We start from the raw sequence: 24,578 nt of genomic DNA, 5'->3' as shown, positions 1-24,578 counted from the left end.
AGGCTTATATATATATTTTTAATGTATGTCTTTGTCCATCAGGTCAGTTTGTTCTTTAGAAAGCCCTCTCCAGCCACTATTTTTTTTTTTTTTTTTTTTGAGACAGAGTTTCACACTTGTCACCCAGGCTGGAGTGCAATAGCACAATTTGGGCTCACTGCAACCTCTGCCTCCTGGATTCAAGTGATCCTGCCTCAGTCTCCCAAGCAGCTGGGACTACTGGTATGCGCCACCATGCCCGGCTAATTTTTGTATTTTTAGTAGAGACAGAGTTTCTCCATGTTTGCCAGGCCGGTCTCGAACTCCTGACCTGAGGTGATCCACCCATCTTGGCCTCCCAAAGTGCTGGGATTGCAGGCGTGAGCCACCCTGCCCAGACTCCAGTCACTCTTTTAATCTGCCCCCCTTATCCAGGAGCCAGCTGGAGTGTGGGAACATGAGGAATGGCCCTGCAGCCATGCACAGCAAGGGGGAGAGCCAGAGCATCCGTCCCAACCTTCCTCCCTCCCACTTCAAGCCCTGTGATCTTTGCCCTTACACAGAATAATCTAGTTTAAAAAAAAAATCTTTTTTGAGACAGAGTCCCACTTTGTCACCCGGGCTGGAATGCAGAGATGCAAACACCGCTCACTGCGGCCTCCACCTCCCAGGTGCAGGCGATCCTCCCACCTTAGCCTCCGCAGGCTGCTGGGACCGCAGGCACACACCACCACACCCAGGTAATTTTTGTGTTTTTGTAGAGACAGGGTTTTGCCATGTTGCGCAGGTGATCTCGAACTCCTGATCTCAAGCAATCCACTCTCCTTGACCTCCTAAAGTGCTGGAATTACAGGCATGAGCCACCATGCCTGGCCAAAACATTTAGATTTAAAAAACTAACTTGAATTTCATAAGGAGACGAGTTTATAAAAGTGTGTATAAAATATAGACACTTCCATTTCTGTATTTATATGTGAACCTATACAAAAATATATAAAAAATATTGTACTTTTTTTTTGTTTGTTCGCTTTATTTATTTATTTATTCATTTAGAGACAGAGTTTCACACTTGTCACCCAGGCTGGAGTGCAGTGATGCAATCTCAGCTCACTGCAACCTCTGCCTCCCGGGTTCAAGCAATTCTCTTCCCTCGGCCTCCTGAGCAGCTGAGATTATAGCTGCACGCCAATACTCCTAGCTAACTTTTGTATTTTTAGTAGAGACGGGGTTTCATCATGTTGGCCAGGCTGGTCTTGAACTCCTGACCTCAGGTGATCCACCCACCTCGGTCTCCCAAAGTGCTGGGATTGCAGGCGTGAGCCACCGTGCCTGGACTGCTCGTTTTGTTTTGTTTTGTTTTAAGAGACAGGGTCTCACTCACTGGCCCAGGCTGGAGTGCAGTAGGGCCATCATAGCTCACTGCAGCCTCAAACTCCTGGGCCCAGGTGATCCTCCTGCTCAACCACCTGAGTAGCTGGGACTACAGGAGCTAGAGGCAGGGTCTCACTTTGTTGCCCAGGCTGGTCTTCAATTCCTGGCCTCAATCAATCCTCCTGCCTCGGCCTCCCAGAGCACGGGTCCAGTGTTTTTATGTGAGTGATTTCCCATAAATGGCAGCAGGGGCTACACATGGTTTGGGAAGCTGCATTTTTTCCCTCCGCAGCTTGTTTTGAGCGTTCTCTCAGTTGAAACATGTCTGATTTGTCCTTCAGTTCACCATGTCCCACGGCTGACTGTGCCATGCACAATTGCCCCATTGGCAACTCCTGCTCCATTTCACACTGCCTCTCAGAGCTGGAGGCTGTGTTGAGGAGTCCCTGAGCACCTTCCAGGAAGCCTCATGGGCTCGTCGGCTTCCTCTGGCTGAAGAGGCCCCAGTGGAGCCGTGGGGAGTTCTTACTTTGAAGGTGGGGCCGCCCGCAGACCTAAACTGGCTGGGTTCAAGATCAAGGACTTCCTCAGCCACCTGCCTCAGGGGCAGGAAAGGCTCGGCTGAGTCCCAGACGCTGGATGGCTGTGACCCTTCATTCCTCCCTGCCGGGCACGCCCTCCTCAACTCAGTTTGCCAGCAGGGCCTAGTGACACCGAAAGATGAAAAGGAAAATAAAATAAACACAATTTATAGGCTAAAGGTTGCTGAATAAAGTGGCAGCCATAAAGAAACTGGCTGCAGTGCAAATACAAAGACATAAAGAGATGAAACCCTTGCTCTAAATGACGTCCCCAGGAGCAAGACCAGAGCTGGAGGCAGGGAGCACCTCCCTCAGGAGGCCCACCGCTTTCCTGAAGCGAGTCTCCCACGTGGGCCTGAGTCCTGGTTCCTCCTGAGCTGCAGTCCCTGCTGGGGCCATCTCAGTGGGCTCCAGAGCCTGAGCTTCTTCCAGATTGCTGACCACATATTTGAGTCGCCTGGGGATTAAAAGAAGAATAATTTCCTGGCGATTAGGAGTAAATCAGTTGGGGCAGCGCTGCTGCTGTGAATTCCCGCCCCGATTTGTGCACTTATCTGATTGGCAGTGTTTGCTATTTCCACGGTGTAAATTCTGCCACCATGGACAATCTTAAGTTGCTAACACTTTCCTAACTGCTTGCGAGTGAATTCATTCAGTATTCAGGAAAACAACACTACACTTAGAAACATTTTATGGCATTTCTCACTTTCTTTTTTTTTTTTTTTTTTTTTGAGACAGAGTTTCGCTCTTGTTACCCAGGCTGGAGTGCAATGGCGCGATCTCGGCTCACCGCAACTTCCGCCTCCTGGGTTCAGGCAATTCTCCGGCCTCAGCCTCCTGAGTAGCTCGGATTACAGGCATGTGCCACCATGCCCAGCTACTTTTTTTTGTATTTTTAGTAGAGATGGGGTTTCACCATATTGACCAGGACGGTCTCGATCTCTTGACCTCGTGATCCACCCGCCTCGGCCTCCCAAAGTGCTGGGATTACAGGCTTGAGCCACCGCGCCCGGTGGCATTTCTCACTTTCTAAGAATTTCCAATACACGTCATGATCACTAAAAAATCATAACCAGGGCCAGGAGCGGGGGCTCGTGCCCATAGTCTCAGCAGTTTGAGAGGCCAAGACAGGCTGATTACCTGAGGTCAGGAGTGTGAGACCAGCCTGGGTAACATGGTGAAACCCCGTCTCTCCTAAAAATACAAACACTGGCCAGGCGTGGTGGGATGAACCTGTAGTCCTAGCTACTCGGGAGGAGAATAATTTGAATCCAGGAGGCAGAGGTTGAATGAGCCCAGAATAGTGTCACTGCACTTCAGCTTGGGCAACAGAGCAAGGTTCTGTCTCAAGAAAAAAAAAAAAAAATTCGATAAGTTATTTATTGTCTAATAATTTATAAACCAGCTTTCTCAACGCCCTTTCGAAAAGTTTATAGTGGCCAGGAGCAGTGGCTCACACCTGTAATCCCAGCACTTTGGGAAGCCAAGGCAAGCCCATTAATTGAGGTCATGAGTTCAAGGCCAGCCTGGCCAATATAGTGAAACGCCATCTCTACTAAAAATACCAAAATTAGCCAGATGTGGTGGCGCGCGCCTGTAGTCCCAGCTACTCGGGAGGCTGAGGCAGGAGAATTGCTTGGACTCGGGTGGCAGAGGCTGCAGTGAGTCAAGATCGTGCCAATGCACTCCAGCTTGGACAACGGAGCGAGACTGTCTCAAAAAAAAAGTTTACAGCAAAAAATCCTTGCTGTGGGCCGCAGGTGTGTTTGAACATGCTTGATGAGATGTGGGAGAGGCTTCTGCAAGGGAGTGTTTCCAGGACCTGCAGAGGGAACTAGAGGCGAGTCCCCACGGCGGGGAGGGGCAGGAGAAGAGCCGCCAGGTGCAGAAAGCCCCTCCCAGGCCTGCAGAGGCCCACCAGGCACTTTCTCAAAGAAGGGAGCACATTCCTGGGGGCGAGGCCAGGGTCACCCGGCCATGTCTCAATTCAGGACTGACAACCAGAATGAGTGGCTGAGGCAGGCCTTCATCACAGAGGTGTATCATGCCACACTAGGGAGCTTCTGGGAAAAACACAGGCTTCGGGCACATCTGTGGCTGCTTTTCTGACGCAGGTTCAGGTTTCGTATTTGTACTTTTTTTTTGAGACAGTCTTTCTCTGTTGCCAGGCTGGAGTGCAGAGTGCAGTGGTGCAGTCTCGGCTCACCGGAACCTCCGCCTGCTGGGTTCAAGCGATTCTCCTGCCTCAGCCTCCCAAGTAGCTGGGACTACAGGCACATGCCACCACACCCGGCTAATTTTTATATTTTTAGTTGAGATGGGGTTTCACCATGTTGGCCAGGCTGGTCTCGATCTTTTGACCTCGTGATCCACCCACGTCAGCCTCCCAAACTGCTGGGATTACACGCGTGAGCCACCGCGCCCAGCCTGTACATTTCTTTAAAGAGGGGGATGGTGCGTGGGGAGAGGGGCAGGCAGGTGGCCAGGCTTAGGGAATACTACAGTTTATAAAAGACAAGGTGAACATCTGAAGACGCCACTGCACTTGGCCTGGAACAGAGCAAGACCTTGTCTCAAAAAAAAAAAAGGGAAGTATGTTCTGAAAAAGCAGTTCTGAGTTTTAAAATTTTCCCTTGCAGGACTTTGGACACTAGAACGAGCTCTTTCCAAGACACACTGATAGCGAAGGAGTCACGCTCAAGGCTGAGGGCTGGGGCCTCACACCTGTCATCCCAGCACGTTGGGAGGCCGAAGTGGGCAGATCACCTGAGGTCGGGAGTTCAAGACCAGCCTGGCCAACACGGAGAAACCCCGTCTCTACTAAAAATGCAAAATTAGCTGGGCGTCAGTCATGGCACACACCTGTAATCCCAGCTACTCGGGAGGCTGAGGCAGGAGAATCGCTGGAACCCGGTAGGCGAAGGTTGCTGTGTGCTGAGATCGCACCGTTGCTCTCCAACCTGGGCAAAAAGAGAGAAACTCCATCTCAAAAATAATAATAATACAACAAAAATAAAGCTGGAATAGCGTCTTTCTTCTCCCCTGCCTCGGCCCCCAGCAGAACACAGGTCGGTCTGTCTTTGCCGTGAGTTCCCAGGGAGGGAGTCTGTGATTAAGCCGTTTCTCGATAATCCCCAAAAGGCTTTAATCACTCCATTTCTCTGCCATGCTCAGGGCAGGAGGCGGGGATGCCGGGAAAGCTGCCCAGCCTTCTGCAAAGGGTCAGGAGGTGTTGGGGGCCATGCGTGGTTCAGGAGCCAGAGCTGCTGATCCCCACACAGCCACACAGTGGGAGCAGCTGCCTGCAGCCTCGGGGCAGGCCTGGTTGCATAACCTATGAGGTCAACCAGGCTTGTGGCAACTGCCTTCCCACAGCAGAGGGGCCGCTCCCCACCTCCCATGACCCACAGCCCACGGTCTCTTTACAGCTCACCCCTTTTGAAGAGGGAGACCCAGGCATCTCAGATCAACTTCCCTTTCCCTAAGACTGTAAACTTCCCCTTTTCATTCCTAAGACGGTGAACCGAAACCCTTTTCATATGTAATTCCTAAGACTGTAAGCAGAGACCCTTTTCATATGTTAAGCTATAAACCTAAAATTCTTCCACGTGTAACATCTAAAGTATAAGCCTGTATAAAGAAGGAACCTTCCTTTGTTAGACGAGCTTGGATATTAGGCAAATATGCCACCTGGCTTCCAGCCAAATAAACTCCTTCCTCCAATATTCGGTGTTCGAGAGATGTTTCCCGCGGCCACTCCTGCAACACTCAGTGGCAAAGCTGCAGGCCCCTAAACGGGAGGGGTCAAGGCCCGGCCGCTCCTGCACTGGGCAAGGGTCCGGGCCTCCAGCACTGCCCTGGGAGCAAGCCTGGGAGGACAGAGCACTGAATCCCTCTGGCATCAGCAACTCTGGGCAGCCCTGCACCTGCTCCATGGGGCTAGGGCCTGGGGAGGTGTCCCAAAACAGCCCGCAGGGGCCCCGGAGCCCTGGTCTCCAAGCTCAGATGCTGCCGCTGAGAGTCCTGGCAAGGCTCTCTTCTCAGACCCTGCCTGGCAGGCCAGCTGGGCACGGCTTTGGAAGAAGACAGGGCAGGTTCCCCAGGCACTGGTCCCCACGGCTACCTCGGCTCTCTCTGAACGTGGTGTGGGTTAACAACACTCCACCTGGCAAGACCAAGTGGAATTTGGCAGAAGCATAACCAGGACACGGGGCTTGGGACCCGTGGCTCTCCAGACGTGGGGAAGACAGAATAAAAGGTAAAGGGGTCAGGAGGGAGGCGTATGATGTGGGTGTGTGTGTGATGTGTGTGTTGTGTGTCTTTATGATACATGTATGGACATCTGTGTTGTGTTGTGTGCATCTATTGTCTGTGTTCTGTGTGTCTGTTGTGTTGTGTTGTGTGTGTGCCTGGGGTGGTGTGTGGTGTGTCTATTGTGTGCTGTGTGTATTGGGTGGTGTATGGTGTGTGTGTGTCTGTGTGTGGTGTGTCTGTTGTGTAGTGTGTATGTATGGGGTGGTGTGAGGTATGTGTGATGTGTGTGTCTGTTGTGTGGTGTGTGCCTGGGGTGGTGTGTGGTGTGTGTGGTGTGTCTGTTGTGTGGTGTGTGTATTGGGTGGTGTGTGGTATGTGTGTGTGTCTGCATGTGATGTGTCTGCTGTGTAGTGTGTATGTATGGGGTTGTGTGAGGTGTGTGTGCCTGGGGTGGTATGTGGTGTGTGTGATGTGTCTGTTGTGTGGTGTGCATATTGGGTGGTGTATGGTGTGTGTGGTGTGTGTGTGTCTTTGTGTGTGGTGTGTCTGTTGTATAGTTTATGTATGGGGTGATGTGTGTGATGTGTGTGTCTATTGTGTGGTGTGTATGTGTAGTGTGTGTATGGGGTCGTGTGTGGTGTATTTGTGGTGGTGTGTGGTGTGTGTCTGTTGTGGAGTATGTTTATATGGGGTGGTGTGTGGGGTGTGTGTGTAGTGTGTGTGTATGGGGTGGTGTGTGTATGTCTGTTGTGTGGTGTATGGGGTGGTGTGTTTGTGTATGTGATGTGTCTGTGGTGTGGTCTGCGTAAGGGGTGGTGTGTGTGTCTGTTGTGTGGTGTGTCTGTTGCATGGTGTGTCTGTTGTGTGGCATGTGTGTGTGGTGTGTCTGGTGTATGGATGTCTCTGTATGTGGTATATCTGTTGTGTGGTGTGTGTATAGGGTGGTGTGTGGTGTGTGTGTGCCTGTTGTGTGGTATGTGTGGTGTGTCTGTTGTGTGGCATGTGTGTGGTATGTCTGTTGTGTGGTGTGTGTGTCTGGTGTATCTGTTGTGTGGTGTGTTTGTTGTATGGCATGTGTGTCTGGTGTGTAACGTGGCATGTGTGTCTGGGGTGTCTGTTATATAAGGGTGTGTGTGTGTCTAGGGTGTCTGTTATATAGGTGTGTGTGTGTGTCTGTTGTGTCTGTTGTATAGGGTTGGGTGTGTGCATATGTGTCTGGGGTGTTTGGTGTGTGTGTGTGGGGTGGGTGTTGTATGGGTGTGTGTGTGTGGCGGGGCTGTTGTGTGGCATGTCTCTGGTGTGTCATGTGGCGTGTGTGTCTGGGGTGTCTGTTGTATAGGGGTGCATATGGGTGTATCTGGGGTGTCTGTTTATAGGGGTGGCTGGGTGTGTGTGTGTCTGGGGTGTCTGTTGTATAGGTATGTGTGTGTGTCTGGGGTGTCTGTTGTACAGGGGTGTGGGGGGGGGTGTCTGTTGTACAGGGGTGTGTGTGTGTCTGGGGTGTCTGTTCTATAGGGGGGTGTGTGTGTCCAGGGTGTCTGTTGTATAGGGATGTGTGTGTGTCTGGGGTGTCTGTTCTATAGGTGTGTGTGTGTGTGTGTCTGGGGTGTCTGTTGTATAGGGGTGTGTATGTGTGTATCTGGGGTGTCTGTTTATGGGGTGGGTGGGTGTGTGTCTATCGGGGTGTCTGTTCTATAGATGTGTGTGTGTGTCTGGGGTGTCTGTTGTATAGGTGTGTGTATGTGTGTGTCTGGGGTGTTTGTATAGGTGTGTGTATGTGTGTATGTGTGTGTCTGGGGTGTTTGTTTATGGGGTGGGTGTGTATGTGTGTATCTGGGGTGTCTGTTGTACAGGGGTGGGTGGGTGTGTGTGTGCCTGGGGTATGTTGTACAGGGGTGTGTGTGTGTGTGTGTATGTGTGTGTGTGTCTGGGGGTTTATGTGCTCTATGATGGGGGAACGGACATGGACTCACTGTGTCTGACTGGAAAGTGATTTCTCACGAGAGCATCAACCGGAGGAAATGGGAAACTGAGGTCAGGATAGGTAAGTGGGTGGGGCCAGCTGGGTGGTTGAAGAAAGGACGGCCTCTGGGCCCAGAAGCACCCGGGATAAAAGGCTGGAACAAGGGCGGGGGAGAAGCCCGCAGCACAGAGGGTCACCACGGGCCCGAGGGTGGAGGCAGCGCCTTCTGCACCTGCCGCGCTGCGTGGGGAAAGGGTGTCTGTCTCCCGGAGGTGAGCGGGGCTGGCTCGGCAGGGTCGGGGCCGGCGTCTCTGGAGCTCACCTGGCCTCTCCCCACGGACGTGTGGCCGCAGTGGTTTCAGTGTAGGAGTCTTCAGAGCAGGGAGAAGTAGAGGGCAGTCTGTCCCAGGCGCCTACCGGCCACACGGTCCCTTTGTCCGGAACGGGCAGCGCAGGGCGGGGTTGCCATGAGCCGTGGTCCGCCCGGCTGATCGCTCTGTTGGGCCCCAAACAAAAGCAGAGTTTCTGGGTTTGTTTCGTTTTGTTTGAGACGAAGTCTCGCTCTTGACCCTCAGGCTGGAGTGCAGTGGCGCGATCTCGGCTCACGGCAACCTCCGCCTCACAGGTTCAAGCGATTCTCCCGCCTCGGCCTCCTGAGTAGCTGAAATTACAGGTGCCCACCATCACCCCCGGCTCATTTTTGTATTTTTAGTAGAGATGGGGTTTCACCATGTGGGCCAGGCTGGTCTTGAACTCCTGAGCTCTGATGATCCACCTGCCTCGGCCTCCCAAAATGCTAGGATGACAGGCCTGAGCCACCTACCTGACCCAGTTTCATTAGTAAGGAAGAAGGGGACGTGAATGTCGGGAAGTCAATCATGCCCACATGTGAGACCTGGGCAGCAAACATTTTTCCTTTCTGTAGAGACGAGTTCTTGTGATGTCCCCCAGGCTGATCTCAGACTCCCAAAGTGCTGGGATTACAGGCATGAGCTCCCACACCTGCTGATAAACATTTTCGATACAGGCTAAATTAAGATGATGCCGCCTCCTGCCTTGCCCACTACACGGACAAATTAATCTCCAAGGTTCAGAGGTCTTTCAAGAACAGTTTGGTGGGCCGGGTGCAGTGGCTCACACCTGTAATCCCAGCACTTTGGGAGGTCAGCTGAGGTGAGTGGATTACAAGGTCAGCAGTTTGAGACCAGCCTGGCCAACATGGCGAAACCCCGTCCCTACTAAAAACACAAAGTTAGCTGGGCGTGGTGGCACATGCCTGTAATCTCAGCTACTCAGGAGGCTGAGGCGGGAGAGTCGCTTGAACCCAGGAGATGGAGGTGGCAGTGAGCCGAGAGTGTCCCACTGCACTCCAGCCTGGCGACAGAGCGAGACTCCATCAAAAAAAAAAAAAAAAAAAAAAAAAAAACAGCAGAAAAGAAAAAAAAAAAAAGAATTGTTTTATGGACAGGGTCTAAGGAAGGGGGAATATTAGTTGGTTGGGAGGAAATCACAAAGGTGTGAAACCTGGTCCTTTGTGTGTATGGTGTGTGTGTGTTTGTGTATGTGGTGTGTGTGTGGTGTGTGTGTGGTGTGTGGTGTGCGTGTGCTGTATGTGGGGTGTGTGTGTGTGTGTGGTGTGTGTGTTTGTGTGTGGCATGTGTATGTGTGTGTGTGTGTGTGTGTGTGTGTTGGGGGGGTCTGCCTCTGTGTGGCTGCCACAGGACCGACTGAGTCATGAGTCCTGGCTTCAGTGGAATCAGCTGGTCAGAAATGCAAACAGTCTGAAAAGACATCTCAGGTCCTTCCACATCCTGGTGACGTTTTATCCACAGGAGCAACTGGGGAGATGGCAGATCTCACGACCCCCAGAACCATGTCTGGTTATTACACACACACACACACACACACACACACACACACACCACATACACCACACACCACACACACACACACACGCGCACGCACCACATACACGATGCTCGCATCCCGGCAGAATTCAGGCCCTTCTCACACTCTTAACTTGTGGCCTTTCACGAGTTTTGTGCAGGTGGTTTAGTTTTGGGAAGGGCTATTGTCATCCTTGTTTCAAGGTTAAACTATAAACTGAATTCCTCTCAAAGTTACCTTGGCCTAAGCCCAGGAATGACCAAGATTGAGATGAGAAGCAGGATGGTCAACTGTCTCAAGTCTTTCTTGCTGTCAGAATTTTGCAGAGGTGATTTTTTTTTTTTTCCTTTGAGACAGGGTCTCACTCTGGCACCCAGGCTCTGTACAGTGTCAGGATCATGGTTCACCGTGGCCTTGACCCCCTGGGCTCAGGTGAGGTCATCTTCCCACCTCAGCCTCCCAATCAGCTGGGACTACAGGCACGGACCACCACACCCAGCTAATTATTTATTTATTTATTTATTTATTTATTTATTTTTTGAGACGGAGTTTCGCTCTTGTTACCCAGGCTGGAGTGCAATGGCGCGATCTCCGCTCACCGCAACCTCCGCCTCCTGGGTTCAGGCAATTCTCCTGCCTCAGCCTCCTGAGTAGCTGGGATTACAGGCACGCGCCACCATGCCCAGCTAATTTTTTTTTGTATTTGTAGTAGAGACGGGGTTTCACCATGTTGACCAGGTTGGTCTTGATCTCTCGACCTTGTGATCCACCCACCTCGGCCTCCCAAAGTGCTGGGATTACAGGCTTGAGCCACCACGCCCGGCTGTTTTTTTTTTTTTTTTTTTTTTTTTGAGACAGAGTTTCGCTCTTGTTACCCAGGCTGGAGTGCAATGGCACGATCTCGGCTCACCGCAACCTCTGACTCCTGGGTTCAGGCAATTCTCCTGCCTCAGCCTCCTGAGTAGCTGGGATTACAGGCACGCACCAGCATGCCCAGCTAATTTTTTTGTATTTTTAGTAGAGACGGGGTTTCACCATGTTGACCAGGATGGTCTTGATCTCTTGACCTCGTGATCCACCCGCCTCGGCCTCCCAAAGTGCTGGGATTACAGGCTTGAGCCACCGCGCCCGGCTATTTGTATTTTTTAATTAAAAGAGACAGGGTCTCACTATGTTGCCCAGGCTGGTCTCGAACTCCTGGGCTTAATCAATCTTCCTGCCTCAGCTTGTCGAAGTGCTGGGATCCCAGGCAGGAGCCACCGCTCAGCCAGCGGTTTCAATAATATCCCACAGTTGAGCTGAAAGAACCTGCAGAAAACTGTGAGGCCCCACTTCGGGAATGGCGACCCACATCCCTAAGTCTGGGTCCTGACCCAGGAGCGCCACCATCTCCATCATCCTTAATTGTCCTGGTCTTCTCAGCAACTATTAGTCCCTTGCTGCAGATGAAAAAGAGGGGCTCAGACATGTTCAGAAACTAGGACAACGGCTGGGTGCTGTGGCTCACGCCTGAAATCTCAGCACTTTGGGAGGTTGAGGTGGGCAGACCACCTGAGGTCAGGAGTTCAAACAGCCTGGCCAACAGGGAGAAATCCCATCTCTACTAAAAACACAAAAATTGGTCAGGCGTGGCGGTGGGCACCTGTAATCTCAGCTACTCAGGAGGCTCAGGCAGGAGAATCACTTGAACCCGGGAGGTGGAGGTTGCAGTGAGTCAAGATCACGCCACTGCACTGCAGCCTGGGTGATGGAGCGAGACTCTGTCTCAAAAAAAAAAAAAAAAAAACAGCCAGGCGCGGTGGCTCAAGCCTGTAATCCCAGCACTTTGGGAGGCCGAGGCGGGTGGATCACGAGGTCAAGAGATCGAGACCATCCTGGTCAACATGGTGAAACCCCGTCTCTACTAAAAAAATACAAAACATTACCTGGGCATGGTGGTGGGCGCCTGTAATCCCAGCTACTCAGGAGGCTGAGGCAGGAGAATCGCTTGAACCCGGGAGGTGGAGGTTGCAGCGAGCCAAGATCAGGCCAGTGCACTCCAGCCTGGGTGACAGAGAGAGACCCTGTCTCAAAAAAAAAAAAAGAAAAGAAGAAAAGAAAGTGGGCCGAGGTCATGCCGGCCACGTGGCAGAGCGGGACATGGGAGAGGCAGTCTCAGGGCAGATCCTGTGGGAGTGGGGCCCACAGGCCTCGCCCAAGCTGCTGACCATGCGTCATGGCTCCCCACTTCTGTGTGAGGAGAATCATTCCTGTCTCATGAGTGTCACCAGGAGGGTGACTGTATTTCCACAGCCAGGATGGACGTCCGCTTCCCCAGAGTGAGAAACAGCCAGCTAGCACAGTCTCCGGGCTGCTGACAGTGGCCTGCCCCTCGCTGTGGCATCTGCCTCACCACAGACCACCAGCAGAAGGTTCAGAGGCCAGAGAAAGAGAGGGGAGCCACGGGGCCCGGCCCGTGGTACGGAGCTGTGTGGCACTTTGGGAGGTCAAGGCAGGAGGACTGCTCGGGCCCAGGAGCTGGAGACCAGCCTGGGCAATACAGTGAGATGCTGTCTCTACAAAAATAAAAAATTTTTAAAAACTAAAAAAATTAACCAGAGTGGTGCGTGCCTGGAGTCCCAGCTACTCAGGAGGCTGAAGTGGGAGGATCGTTTGGGCCCAGCAGTTTGAGGCTGCAGTGAGCTCTGATCACACCACTGCTCTCCAGCCTGGGTGACAGAGCCAGACACTGTCTCAAGAGAAAAGTTTAAACAGACAGACAATTACCAAACGATACAGCAAGCTCACTTCTGGGTATACACCCCAAACAACTGAAAACAGTCTCACAGAGGATTTGCAAGTCCCCACTCACAGCTGCATGAGTCAGAATAGCAAAAGGATGGAAGCAGCTCACATGTGCACGGATGGACAAACGGACGAACCAGATGGGACATACGCGTAACGTGGAAGATTATTCAGCCCTGAAAAGGAAGGAAATTCCGACACGTGCTACAGCATGGACGAACCTTGAGAATATTACGCCAAGTAAAATGAGCCAGCTACAAAAAAAGACGAATACTGTATGATCCCACTTATGTGAGTAATCAAATTCCTACAGACCGAAAGAAAAAACTGGTTGCCAGGGGCTGGGAGCAGCGGGGCAAGGAGTTATTGTTCAGTGGGTGTGACGTAATGTTGCAGTTTTTCTGTTTGGGGGTGGTTTTGAGACAGAGTCTCCCTGTCACCCAGGCTGGAGTGCAGTGGCGCAATCTCAGCTCACGGACACCTCCACCTCCCAGGCTCAAGCCATCCTCCTGCCTCAGCCTCCCAAGTAGCTGGGATGACAGGCGCCCACCACCATGCCCAGCTGGTTTTCATATTTTTAGTAGAAACAGGGTTCCATGTTGGCCAGGCTGGTCTTGAACTCCTGACTCACGTGATCCGCCCATGCCTGGCCTGCATTGCAGTTTGGCAAGAGCACGAGTTCTGGAGACGGATGGGGTGGTGGCTACACAGCGATGTGAGTGAGCTTGGTGCTTCTGATCTGCACATGCAGAAGGGACCGAGAAGGTAGATTTCATGTTATGTGTGTTTACCACGGTTAAAAACGTTTTAAATTTAATGACTTTTGTTTCCTGCAAAAAACTATTTCTTTTTTTTTTTTTTTTTTTGAGACGGAGTTTCGCTCTTGTTACCCAGGCTGGAGTGCAATGGCGCGATCTCGGCTCACCGCAACCTCCGCCTCCTGGGTTCAGGCAATTCTCCTGCCTTAGCCTCCTGAGTAGCTGGGATTACAGGCACGCACCACCATGCCCAGCTAATTTTTTGTATTTTTAGTAGAGACGGGGTTTCACCATGTTGACCAGGTTGGTCTCGATCTCTCGACCTCATGATCCACCCGCCTCGGCCTCCCAAAGTGCTGGGATTACAGGCTTGAGCCACCGCGCCCGGCAAAAAACTATTTCTTAAAAATCACAAGTCCGGGTGCAGTGACTGACGGCTGTCACCTCCGCACCTTAGGAGGCCAAGAGGGGAAGATTGCTTGAGGCCAGGAGTTCGAGACTACCCTGGGCAACAGAGCAAGACCCTGCCTCTACAAAAAACTTTTTTTAAAGATTAGCTGGGCATAGTAGTGTGTGCCTGTAGTCCCAGCTACTAGGGAAGCTGAGGTGGAGGGACCGCTTGAGCCCAGCAGGTCAAGGACGCAGTGAACTGTAGTTGTGCACTCCAGCCTGGGAAAATAAATAACAAAAATAAAAGGGCCAGGCACAGTGGTTCATGCCTGTAATCCCAACACTGGGAGGCTGAGGCAGTCAGATCCCTTGAGGCCAGGAGTTCGAGACCAGCCTGGCCAGCATGGTGAAACCCTGTCTCTACTGCAAATATGAAAATTAACCAGGCATGGGGGCACGTGCCTGAAATCCCAGCTACTCAGGAGGATGAGGCAGGAGAATTGTTTGAGCCCGGGAGGCGGAGGTTGCAGTGAGCCAAGGTCCTGCCACTGCACGCCAGCCAGGGCAAAACTGGGACCCTGTCTCAAAACAATAACAACAATAATAAATAAGTAAAAATCTTGAATGTATAGAAAGATTCAAAGAGGGCCAGGTGTGGTGGCTCAGGCCTGAGTCTCAGCACCTTGGGAGGCTGCGGCGGGCCCTCCTGATGACACGCGGTGTCCGGCCGCCGCTCTGTGTGATCCCCTCCAGGGTTCCGAGGGCCCCAGACTTTCTCTCCTTCGACAGTGGCTAGATTTGACTCCCATCAGTGCTGGCAAACTAAAAATTCTGGAATTTAAGCAGAGTAAAGTGGGGCCCCATGTCTATACGGGCGAACTTTGTAGGCTCAAATGATGGACTTTCACCCTTGTTGCCCAGGCTGGAGTGCAATAGTGTGATCTCGGCTCACTGCAACCTCCACCTCCTGGGTTCAAGTGATTCCCCTACCTCAGCCTCCCAAGTAGCTGAGGTGCCCACCACCACATCCAGCTAATTTTTGTATTTTTAGTAGAGACAGGGTTTCATCATGTTGGCCAGACTGGCCTCGAACTTCTGACCTCAAGTGATCCACCCGCCTTGGCCTCCCAAAGTGCTGGGATTACAGGCTTGAGCCACCACACCTGGCCCTCAAATGAAATCTTTTTTTTTTTTTTAATATGGGGTTTCTCCATGTTGGTCAGGCTGGTCTCGAACTCCTGACCTCAGGTGATCCACCCACCTCAGTCTCACAAAGTGCTGGAATTACAGGTGTGAGCCACTGCGCCTGGCCTCAAATGAAATCGTAAGGCCAGGTGTGGCAGCTCACGCCTATAATCCCAGCACTCTGGGAGGCTGAGCAGGTGGATCATTTGAACTCTAGGAGTTCAAGACCAGCCTGGGCAACATGGTGAAACCCTGTCTCTACAAAAAAAATACAAAAATTTTCTGGGCACGGTGGCGTGCACCTGTAGTACCGGGTACTTGGGAGGCTGAGGTGGGAGGATCACCAGAGCCTGGGAGGTTGAGGCTGCAGTGAGCTATGATTGCACCACTACACTCTGGCCTGTGGGACAGAGAGAGACTCTGTTGAAAGAAAGAGAAGAGACAAAGAGAGAGAGGGAGGGAACGAGAGAGTAAGGAAAGGAAGGAGGGAGGGAAGGAGGGAGGGAGGGAGGAAGAGAGAGAAAGGAGGGAGGGAGGGAGGGAAGGAGGAAGAGAGAGGAAGGAGGGAAGGAGGGAGGGAGGGAGGGAGGGAGGAAGGAGGGAGGGAGGGAGGGAAGGAAGGGAAAGAAAGAAGAAAAAAGAAGGAAAAAAAACAAGAAAAGAAAGAGAGACAAATTTTACACAAATTGAGAATCGCTGTTGCAGGAAGAGGCTTAGAGATTGCTTTTTCCAACTCTTTCATTTTATGAAGCAGAAAAATGAGGGCCACACAGGGCCATTCCCTTTTCTTGACGGACAGACTGAGCTGGAGCTGGCTTGGGCCCCCACCCCAGGGAGTAGTGGCTGGCTCAGCAGCCCACGTTCTGTGGTTCACTGGACCAGGCAGTAGGTTCCAGGACAGCTGTGGGGTCAGGCGGGGCCTTCTTGGGGCTCAGCCTGTGTCAGCTGCCTCGCGCCCACATCCTGGCACTCGGGGGAGCCAGTGAAACTCTCTTCAGGGCAGCGGCTCAGACCTGTCTCCTACAGCAAACTCAGAAAACCAGGTGCTAACTTTGGGGTCTTGTGGGGGCAGTGGGAGGGTGGCGGGGATGAAAGACTTCGAATAGAGCAGTGTATACTCCTCAAGTGATGGCTGCACCAGAATCTCACAAATCACCGCTGAAGAACTCACTCATGCGACCAAATACCACCTGAGCCCCAATAACCCACGGAGAAGGACAAATGAAGAAACTGGGTGTGGTGGCTCACGCCTGTGATCCCAGCACTTTGGGAGGCTGAGGCAGGCGGATCACGAGGTCAAGAGATTGAAACCATCCTGGGCAACATGGTGAAATGCCATCTCTACTAAAACACAAAATTTAGCTGGGCATGGTGGCGCGTGCCTGTCATCCCAGCTGCTTGGGAGGCTGAGGCAGAAGAATCGCTTGAACCTGGCAGGTGGAGGCTGCAGTGAGCCGAGATCGCACCACTGCACTCCAGCCTGGCAACAGAGCGAGACTCCGTCTCAAAAAACAAAACAAAACAGCCGGGCGTGGTGGCTCACGCCTGTAATCCCAGCACTTTGGGAGGCCAACGCGGGTGGATCACAAGGTCAAGAGATCGAGACCATCCTGGCCAACATGGTGAAACCCTGTCTCTATTATTTAAAAAAAAAGAAAGAAAGAAAGAAAGAAAACCAGGTCCTACTTTCCTCAGCCAGTGAGGTGGCGTGAGGTGGGTGGGCTGCACTTGGTTCCAGAGAGGTCAGTGAGGCCACCTGTGAAAGGAGCAGAGTGGCGGGGGCCAGGGAAAACCCCTGCCTTCAGTCAGCGCCGGCTGTGTGCCAGGCAGCCCCCTGCTTAGCACCCTCAGTCCTCAGTACCATTCTGGGAGGCAGGCATCAGCCCCCTTTTGCAGATAAGCCTCAGAAAAGGGGAACTTGACCCAGGGTCAAGCTGAGCAAATGGCAGAGTCAGGACCCCCACCCCCGCGGACCACACAGTGGCTGCAGTGTTCCCCTTACCCAGCGCAGCAGCTCCGCAGGGCACTTCAGCATGCGTGAAACCAGAGATGCACAACCACTCCCGGGCCTCAAGGCTGATCTCTCGAGCAGGACACTCCCTCCAGCGTGCTGAGCGGAGCAGGTGGCCCTTCTCATTCCAAGGCTCTGGGACTCCTGGAGCTCTGGCAGGAGAAGGAGAGACCAGCCTCAGGGGCAGCCTCCAGGGACCCTGATAATGACCAAGAAAGAGGCAGCCCTCTTGGGGAGGAAAGTGCTGAGTGCTGGAGGTCAGGGGACAAGGGAGCCACTGCAGGCTGAGCCAGGCTGGCTGTGTGAGCTGGGTAAGTGCTAAGTTCACTTAACCTCAGAACTTAGCACTTCCCAACTGAAAGGAGTCACTCCACTGCCTGCCTTTTCTCTGCAGCAAAACTCTCCAAATGGTTATCTACACTTCTTTGCTCAGATCCCTTAAATTTGCACTAATTAGTCCAGGTGCAGTGGCTCATGCCTGTAATTCCAGCACTTTGGGAGGCTGAAGTAAGTGGATCACTTGAGATTAAGAGTTCGAGACCAGCCTGGCCAACATGGTGAAAACTCATCTCTACTAAAACACAAAAATTAGCTGGGTGTGGTGGCAGGCGCCTGTAATTCCAGCTACTTGGGAGGCTGAGGCAGGAGATCACTTGAACCTGGGAGGTGGAGGTTGCAGTGAGCCGAGATCACACCACTGCACTTCAGCCTGAGAGACAAAGCAAGATTCCATCTCAAAAATAATAATTAATGGGCTCGGTGCAGTGGCTCATGCCTGTAATCCCAGCAGTTTGGGAGGCCAAGGTGGATGGATCACGAGGTCAGGAGTTCAAGACCAGCCTGGCTAACATGGCGAAATCCTATTTCTACTAAAAATGCAAAAATTGGCCAGGCATGGTGGCGGGCGCCTGTAATCCAAGCTACTCAAAAGGCCGAGGCAGGAGATTGCTTGAACCCAAGAGGTGGAGGTTGCAGTGAGCTGAGACCGTGCCATTGCACTCCAGCCCAGGCTACAGAGAGAGACTCCATCTCAAAAAATAAATAAATAAATAAATAAATAAATGTGTACATATATACACCCACCTCAGCCTCCCCAAGTGCTGAGATTACAGGTGTGAGCCAACATGCTTTGCCGTAACTTTGTGTGTGTGTGTGTGTGTGTGAGACAGAGTCTTGCTCTATCACCAGGCTGGAGTGCAGTAATGCAATCGTAGCTCATTGCAACCTCCACCACCCGGGTTCAAGTGATTCCCCTGCCTCAGCCTCCCGAGTAGCTGGGACTACAGGCATGCGCCACCATGCCTGGCTAATTTTTTGTGTTTTAGTAGAGATGGCATTTCGCCCATGTTGGCCAGGGTGGTCTCGATCTCCTGACCTCGTGATCTGTCTGCCTTGACCTCCCAAACTGCTGGGATTATAGGTATGAGTCACTGCACCTGGCCATTTTTTAGTGTTTTATTTTAAACAATTGTATAACTTATTTATTTATTGAGACAAAGTCTTGCTCTATTACCCAAGCTGGAGTACAGTGGTGCCATCCCAGCTCACTGCAACCTCCACCTCTCCAGCCCCTGGGTTCAAGCGATTCTTCTGCCTCAGCCTCCTGAGTAGCTGGGATTACAGGCAGGTGTCACCACGCACAGCTAATTTTTGGACATTTAGTAGAGATAAATTTTCACCATGTAGGCCAGGCTGGTCTTGAATCCTCAACCTCAGGCGATAACGCCCACCTCAGCCTCCCAAAGTGCTGAGATTAAAGGCGTCAGCCACCATGCCTGGCCCCTGGCTTATTCATTTTCTCACCGCGTTCTATTACACGACACACCACAATTTCTCCATTTTACTTTGAAAAGGTGTGTGGTTTGCTGGCAGGTTTGCTGCTGTTTGTTTTGACATTGCAAGCTGTGCTGCCCTGAACCTCCTGGCAGAGTGCACCCGCGAAGCAGAGCTGCCATTTGGGTGAAAGAGGGCAAAGGCAAATCAACCGTGGCCCAGATAAGAGCAGTAACAACTCTGCGAGGTAACTCTAATTACTACTCAAGGGTGTGGAGCTTACACTGTCAGCAGGCAGTCAGAGTTCCCTTCGTCCCACATTCTTGTTAACACCTGAAACTGCAGTCTTTTTTCTTTCTTCCTTTTTTTTTTTTTAAGATGGAGTCTCACTCTGCCACCAGGCTGGAGTGCAGCGGCACGATCACACTGACTGCAACCCCCGACTCCCGAGTTCAAGCGATTCTCCTGACTCAGCCTCCTGAATAGCTGGGACTACAGGTACACACCACCACGCCCGGCTAATTTTTGTACTTTTAGTGGATACAGGGTTTCACCATGATGGCCAGGATGGTCTTGATCTCTTGACCTTGTGATTCACCCACCTCACCTCCCAAAGTGCTGGGATTACAGGTGTGAGCCACTGCACCTGGCCCTGCAGTCTTGTTTTTCTTAATTTATTATTTTAAAAAAATGTTTTTGAGACAGGATCTCACTCTGCCACCCAGGCTGGAGTGCAGTGGCAAGATCTTGGCTCACTGCAGTCTTGACCTCCCAAGCTCAAGTGATCCTCCCACCTCAGCCCCCCAAGCAGCTGGGACCACAGCCATGTGCCACCACGCCCAGCTAATTTTTGTATTTTTTGTAGAGATGAGTTCTCGCTGTGCTGCCCAGGGTGGTCTCAAACTCCTGGCCTCAAGCGATATTCCTGCCTCAGCTTCCCAAAGTGCCGGGATCGCAGACGTGAGCCACCGCACCCAGCCAGAAGGAACTGCTATCTTTCTTATTTTTGCCAATCTGATGGTTGTAAAATGGCATTTCCTGGTGGCTTTACTTTGCATTTTCTGGATTTCTAACAAAGTTAAGCACCTTTTAAATGTTGATTGACAATGTGTATTTCCCGTTTTGCAAAACACCTGGTTGGGTTTTCCTGCTTATTTTCTTTTTATTTCTGGGAGTTCTTTACATCCTCTGGACTCATCTTTCTGCTTTACTCATTGTGTCCTCTGATCAACAGAGCTTTTCTTTTTTCTTTCCTCTTTTAAAATAGACTTCATGGCCAGGCGAGGTGACCCAGCACTTTGGGAGGCCGAAGTGGGCAGATCACAAGGTCAGGAGTTTGAGACCAGTCTGGCCAATACGGTGAAACCCCATCTCTACTAAAAATACAAAAATTAGCCGGGTGTGGTGGGGCTCGCCTGTAGTCCCAGCTACTTGGGAGGCTGAGGCAGGAGAATCACTTGAACCCGGGAGGCGGAGGTTGCAGTGAGCTGAGATTGCACAGCATACTCCAGACTGGGTGACAGAGTGAGACTACATCAAAACAAAAACAAAAACAAAAACAAAAAACAAAAAACACAACTTTATTTTTTAGAGTGCTACTAGGCTCATAGCAAACTTGACCACAAACTACTGAAAGCTCCCCTTTCCCCTATCCCCCCATGTAGTAGAATTTACTCATCTTTTTCTTAACAATTAGTGCTTTCAAGAAATTCTCTGTACCCCCAAAATCACAGAGATATTATGCTACACTCCCTTCCTGAGGACTGGTTTTCTGCCTGTCAAGTCGCTAATGGACCTGGCATTGATTTTCCAGCCTGCTATGTAGTCAGGAGCTAAACTGGGAAGGGAACACTTGCCCTGCTTTTCTCCCTGGGTCCTTTTGAAGCTCAGAAGAGAAAATGTGTGTGAAAGCTCCAGAACCGTGACACAACGCGCAAGCCGGGGTGTGCTGATTTGCTGGAGGATGGCAAAGCCATTTAAGAGAAGGCTGCTTCGGCCTTTGATTTGCTAATAAATTGATAGCGTCATAGGCTGCCAGGCAGACACCCAACCTGCGTTCTGCCATCTCAGGCTGGAGAGCACAGCCAAAAAGACCAGCTGAAGCATGTCGCCTTTGCAAGAAAGCACGTTCCAGTGGCACCCAGGGCGGCCCTGCCTACCCACACTTCACCCCGTCTGCCACCTGACATTAGCAAACGAGGCTGCAAATACAGCCCTGAGTCATAGAGAAAAGACTGAATTACACTCGGGAAATCCTGCTCACAAAGTGCGTGAGTAACACGATGCAGAAAGAGGTCTGCCACGCCACCAAAAACGGGTCAGGTGCTCCCAGGCAGCGGGCAGGCTCCACCCCCCAGCCCCAGCTCCGGCCCCGCCCCAGCTCCGGCCCCGCCCCCGCCCCGGCTCCTCCCCAGCCCCCGCCCTGGCCCCGCCCCAGCCCCGCCCCACCCCAGCTCCCCCCAATCCCCAGACCCGGCTCCACCGGGAGGGGCCATGCGCGCTGGAGAAGCCCCCATTATACCAGCCCCACAGGGGCCCAGCTACTTGCCCAGACAAGGCTGCAGAGTCCGAGCACGGTGGACCCCCGCTTTAGCGATCTGGAAGGTTCCATGGAGGGCTGGGAGGAAGGAAGCCAACCCGTGGGGAGGAGGCTGACAAAATCAGACGCTCCCTTTGGCCTGCACAAGGTGATCGCGTTGATGCTCCTTGAAGCACATCCTGGACAAGAGACAGAGCTTCGGCAGGCCGTCCGGCCAGTGCCTGCTCCCCAGACCTGTGACCCTGGCCAAAAGTCCCTGAGTTCCAGGATGCCAGCACTGGGAAGGGAGAGTCGCCAGGGAGGGGTTCCAAAGGGGCCCGAAGAGACATTCGGGGTGACAGATTGTTCAGCATCTTTTTGTTTGGTTTTTATTTTAAGCAATGCGGGGGGGGGGGGATCTCACTATGTTGCTAAGGCTGGTCTCGAACTCCTGGCCTCAAGCAGTCCTCCTGCCTCAGCCCCCAAGTAGTCGGAATTAAAGACATAAGCCACAACACCCAGCTTATGTTCAGCATCTTGATTGTAGCGGTGGCTTCACAGGAGTTCACATATGTCAGCACTTACCAAATTGTACATTTTCAATATGTAATATGGTGAGACCCTGTCTCTACTGAAAATACAAAAATTAGCCAGGCATGGTGGCATATTCCTGTAATACCAGCTAGTTGGGAGGCTGAGGCAGAGAATTGCTTAAACCCGGGAGGTTGCAGTGAGCCAATTCGCCATTGCCCTCCAGCCTGGGTGATAGAGCAAGACTCCATCTCAAAAAAAAAAAAAATAGAATTGGCCAAGTGCAGTAGCTCACATCTGTAATCCCAACACTTTGGGAGCCTGAGACAGGTGGATCACCTGAGATCAGGAGTTTGAGACCAGCCTGACCAATATCGTGAAACCCCATCTGTATTAAAAATACAAAATTCAGCTGGGCATGGTGGTGGGCACCTGTAGCCCCAGCTACTCTGGAGGCTAAGGCAGAATTGCTTGAACCCAGGAAGCAGAGGTTGCAGTGAGCCGAGATCGCGCCATTGCACTCCAGCCTGGATGACAGAGCAAGACTCTGTCTCAAAAAAAAAAAAAAAAAAAAAAAAAAAAAAAAAAGAATAGAATCGACTTAAGAAACTCTGTGCTTTTTTTTTTTTTTTTTTTTTTGTTTCCTCCTGTGGTTAAAAAAAGAGAATTGAATAATCTCTGGAACAGAATGCAACTTTCTGGAACTGACGGGTTTTGAGGTTTCTGTTAACGAGCAGCAGAAATCTTTATCTCTCAACCAACCGTAAGCAGCATCTGTGGCCTCCTCCAGCCCCCACCGATGTGGGCACCCTCCCAGGCTTCCTCTCCTTCCCTCACCCTCTGCTGTGAGTTATCTGAGTCCACTTCTCCTGAGGCTGCTTTTCTGGGGCAGAGAGGAGACCCTACTCTTTCCTTCTCTTCTTTGTTCCTTTTCTGCTGTCCCCAGAACAACCACCCATGCCCAAACCAATCTTCAGCTTTGCCTCCTTTTCCGGGTCTGGATGCCAGCCTTAATGGCCTTAGTCTGGTGGCCCGAGCAGCTTACCTGAGCCTCTGTTTCTTTTTTATTTTTCCTTCTTCTTTTTGACCGGATTTCACTCCATTACCCAGGCTGAAGTGCGGTGGTGCAATCATGATTCACTGTAGCCTTGACTTCCAAAGCTGAGGTGAACCTTCCACCTCAGCCTCCTGAGTAGCTGGGACTCCAGGCACACACTCCCATGTCCAGCTAATTTTCATATTTTTGGTAGAGATGGGATTTCTCCATGTTGTCCAGGCTGGTCTCAAACTGCTGGGCTCAAGTGATCCACCGGCCTTGAGCCTTGACCTCCAAACGTGCTAAGATTGCAGGCGTGACCTACTGGGTGGGGCAGGAGCAATCAGCCCTACTAGACAGATGAGGAAAAAGAGAGGCCGGGCGCCGTGGCTCCCACCTGCAATCCCAGCACTTTGGGAGGCCAAGGCAGGTGGATCACTTGAGGCCAGGAGTTCGAGACCAGCTTGGCCAATATGGTGTAACACCATCTCTACTAAAAATAAAAAAATTAGCTGTGCATGGTAGTGGATGTCTGTAATCCCAGCTACTCAGGAGGCTGAGGCACGAGAATCGCTGGAGCCCGGCAGGCAGAGGTTGTGGTGAGCCCATCAAGCCACTGCACTCCAGCCTGGGTGACAGAGCAAGACTCCGTTTAAAAAAAAAATTAAAATAAAAAATGCGCCTCTGCTTGTTAGTACTATTTGAACCAGTGTTTACATCTCTGGCACCCACAGACATGAAACTTCATGCTATTAAACTTTATGGGTGAATGGCTGGGCGTGGTGGCTCAGTCCTGCAATCCCAGCACTTTGGGAGGCCGAGGCAGGTGGATCGCGAGGTCAAGAGATGGAGACCATCCTGGCCAACATAGTGAAACCCTGTCTTTACTAAAAATACAAAAATTAGCTGGGTGTGGTGGCACATGCCTGTAGTTCCAGCTACTCAGGAGGCTGAGACAGGAGAATCGCTTGAACCCAGGAGGTGGAGATTGCAGTGAGCCGAGATCGCGCCACTGCACTGCAGCCTGGTGATGGAGCAAGACTCCGTCTGAAAACAAACAAACAAAAAAGCTTTATGGGTGACAATAGGACAAAGGCAGAGAAACAGGCCCGCACCATGAGCCGCTCCAAAGGTGAGAAGCAGGAGCTATGATTCTGTGGGGACACAGCTTGCCTCCTTGGGGTGTGTGCTGGGGAGTGGTGAGGAGTGCCTCTGTGTCTGGGTGGGTGGGTGTAGTGGTGGAGTTCACACTTTTTTTTTTTTTTTTTTGATCTTTTCCTTTTTGTGGAGAACAGGGTACCGATACATTGCCCAGGCAGGTGTCGAACTCGTGGGTCCAACTATCCTCCGTCTCCGCCCCCACAGCGGCTGGGATTACAGGCATGAGCCACTGCGCCCAGCAGGTGTGGAGTTTAGAGCTTTCCTTTGACTCAAATCTTCTTACCTGTCACCAGCTTCCGTGTTAGAGGCCTGTAACCGAGACCAGTTCCTGGCCAGCCTGTGGTTAGGAGAACCTAAGTGTGTGAGCAAACGTCACTCCCCCTACACGTTCCGGCC

At 51.8% G+C, this 24,578-nt stretch overlaps 1 long non-coding RNA gene across 1 annotated transcript; it reads right to left on the bottom strand.

The window, feature by feature from the left end:
- Window positions 1-1,007: 1,007 nt before the first annotated feature.
- LOC141585662 (uncharacterized) lies at window positions 1,008-21,253 on the bottom strand. Its single transcript, XR_012519274.1, has 4 exons — window positions 17,155-21,253; window positions 8,471-8,644; window positions 4,794-4,891; window positions 1,008-2,388 (listed from the first exon to the last, which is right to left on the bottom strand). It is a non-coding gene; the product is annotated as an uncharacterized LOC141585662 (long non-coding RNA).
- Between the last annotated feature and the right edge of the window lie 3,325 nt (window positions 21,254-24,578).

This window comes from Saimiri boliviensis, chromosome 9 (assembly GCF_048565385.1).
Source record: "Saimiri boliviensis isolate mSaiBol1 chromosome 9, mSaiBol1.pri, whole genome shotgun sequence".
NCBI classification, from domain to species: Eukaryota; Metazoa; Chordata; class Mammalia; order Primates; family Cebidae; genus Saimiri; species Saimiri boliviensis.
Note: the sequence above shows the minus strand (reverse complement) of the source record. Positions and strands in the feature narration are given on the sequence as shown.